General features: G+C 55.2%; 2 non-coding genes and 1 pseudogene across 2 annotated transcripts in view; all 3 read right to left on the reverse strand.

Annotated features, from left to right (window-relative positions):
- LOC146142974 (large subunit ribosomal RNA) overlaps positions 1-82 on the reverse strand; it is a 3,683-nt pseudogene extending 3,601 nt beyond the window's left edge.
- A 248-nt stretch (positions 83-330) lies between these two features.
- Positions 331-484, reverse strand: LOC146142975 (5.8S ribosomal RNA). The gene has a single exon (XR_014500812.1). It is a non-coding gene; the product is annotated as a 5.8S ribosomal RNA (ribosomal RNA).
- Positions 485-731: 247 nt separating this feature from the next.
- Positions 732-2,500, reverse strand: part of LOC146142976 (small subunit ribosomal RNA) — a 1,811-nt gene continuing 42 nt past the window's right edge. The window contains exon 1 of the ribosomal RNA XR_014500804.1: positions 732-2,500. This exon is cut by the window's right edge and continues 42 nt beyond it. This is a non-coding gene — a ribosomal RNA (small subunit ribosomal RNA).

Raw genomic sequence — 2,500 nt, forward strand, 5'->3', positions numbered from 1 at the left:
TGAGGGAATCCTCGTTAGTTTCTTTTCCTCCGCTTAGTAATATGCTTAAATTCAGCGGGTAGCCTCGTCCGACCTCAGGCCGAAAGTAAGGACCGGGACTATTCTTCCCGTTCCGCGCTCGCCGTCGGCGCCGCGCGCCGCCGCGCACCTCGATTCCCGCCCTTGAGCCGCCAGCCGTTGGCCTCTTCGAGGTCGACTCGCCGCCGCCGCGCGGGATTCTGGTCGCGATCGTCGCACATCGTGCCGTGCTGTCTTGAGCGGGACGGGCGCTCGCGCGTCCGACGCCGCAGCAGCCGCGCGGAGAAATCCCCGCGCGGAACGTTTGCAACGCGACCCTGAGGCGGGCGCGGCCCCGGGATTGACCCGAGGCCGCAATTTGCGTTCAGAACGTCGATGCTCAATGTGTCCTGCAATTCACACTAATTCACGCAGCTAGCTGCGTCCTTCATCGACTCACGAGCCGAGTGATCCACCGCCAAGAGCCATCCACGATTGTTTCGCTCGCACAGTGCCTCGCACTAAAGGGTGACAAAATATACCGCGCCGAGCGGTCGGCCAGGCCGACGCTTGAAGCCGGAGCGCGCGGCACCGCGGCACTCGACGCGCAAACATTACCGGGTGACCGAATCGCCGGCCGGCGCGCCGCTCCTCGCGGGTCGGGCGCCGGGTAGCAAAAACTTTTTCTCTCGCTTGTCCGAGTTTCGCGTTCGCCGAAGCGTTTGCGAGACCGTTAATGATCCTTCCGCAGGTTCACCTACGGAAACCTTGTTACGACTTTTACTTCCTCTAAATGATCAAGTTAGATCGTCTTCTCGGACGCCGGCTCGACCGTTGCCGGCCGCGCAAGGTCCAATCGGAGGACCTCACTAAACCATTCAATCGGTAGTAGCGACGGGCGGTGTGTACAAAGGGCAGGGACGTAATCAACGCGAGCTAATGACTCGCGCTTACTGGGAATTCCTCGTTCAAGGGAAATAATTGCAATTCCCTATCCCTAGCACGACCGGGGTTCAGCGGGTTACCCAGACCTGTCGGCCAAGGCGAGCACATGCTGATCCGGTCAGTGTAGCGCGCGTGCGGCCCCGAACATCTAAGGGCATCACAGACCTGTTATTGCTCAATCTCGTGTGGCTAAACGCCACTAGTCCCTCTAAGAAGTTAGACGCCGACCGATTGGGTCGCGTAACTAGTTAGCAAGCCAGAGTCTCGTTCGTTATCGGAATTAACCAGACAAATCGCTCCACCAACTAAGAACGGCCATGCACCACCACCCACAGAATCAAGAAAGAGCTCTCAATCTGTCAATCCTCACTGTGTCCGGGCCGGGTGAGATTTCCCGTGTTGAGTCAAATTAAGCCGCAGGCTCCACTCCTGGTGGTGCCCTTCCGTCAATTCCTTTAAGTTTCAGCTTTGCAACCATACTTCCCCCGGAACCCAAAGACTTTGGTTTCCCGCAAGCTGCCGGAGAGGTCGTAAAACTAACGCCCCCCGATCGCTAGTTGGCATCGTTTATAGTCAGAACTAGGACGGTATCTGATCGTCTTCGAACCTCTGACTTTCGCTCTTGATTAAAGAAAACATTCTTGGCAAATGCTTTCGCAGTCGTTCGTCTTGCGCCGATCCAAGAATTTCACCTCTAACGGCACAGTACGAATGCCCCCGTCTGTCCCTCTTAATCATTACCTCGCGCTCCGAAAACCAACAAAATAGAACCGAGGTCCTATTCCATTATTCCATGCATCATTATTCAGGCGAATCGCCTGCTTTGAACACTCTAATTTTTTCAAAGTAAACGTTCCGGCCGCCGCCGACACTCAGTCAAGGGCACCGGCGGAGAACCGGAGGTGAGGCCAGGACGGCCAGTACACGCCTTGCGACGGACCGGCCGCCTGCGCCCAAAATCCAACTACGAGCTTTTTAACCGCAACAACTTAAATATACACTTTTGGAGCTGGAATTACCGCGGCTGCTGGCACCAGACTTGCCCTCCAATGGATACTCGTTAAAGGTTTTAAAGTGTACTCATTACAATTACAGGGCCTCGTTTAGAGTCCTGTATTGTTATTTTTCGTCACTACCTCCCCGCGTCGGGAATGGGTAATTTGCGCGCCTGCTGCCTTCCTTGGATGTGGTAGCCGTTTCTCAGGCTCCCTCTCCGGAATCGAACCCTGATTCTCCGTTACCCGTAAGAACCTCGGTAGGCCAGTACCGTACCGACGAAAGTTGATAGGGCAGACACTTGAATGATCCGTCGCCGGTGCGAGACCGTGCGATCCGCAAAGTTATCCAGAGTCACCAAAGGTTGCGGGCCGAAGCCCGGTCGGTTTTTGGTCTGATAAAAGCACGCCTCCCGCGAGGTCGGCGCTTCACGCATGTATTAGCTCTAGCATTTCCACAGTTAACCACGTAAAACGTACGATCAAATGAACCATAACTGATTTAATGAGCCATTCGCAGTTTCACTGTACGAGAGCTCGTACTTAGACTTGCATGGCTTAAT

Source organism: Ascidiella aspersa, chromosome 5, assembly GCF_963924565.1.
Source record: "Ascidiella aspersa chromosome 5, kaAscAspe10.2, whole genome shotgun sequence".
Lineage (NCBI taxonomy): Eukaryota > Metazoa > Chordata > Ascidiacea > Phlebobranchia > Ascidiidae > Ascidiella > Ascidiella aspersa.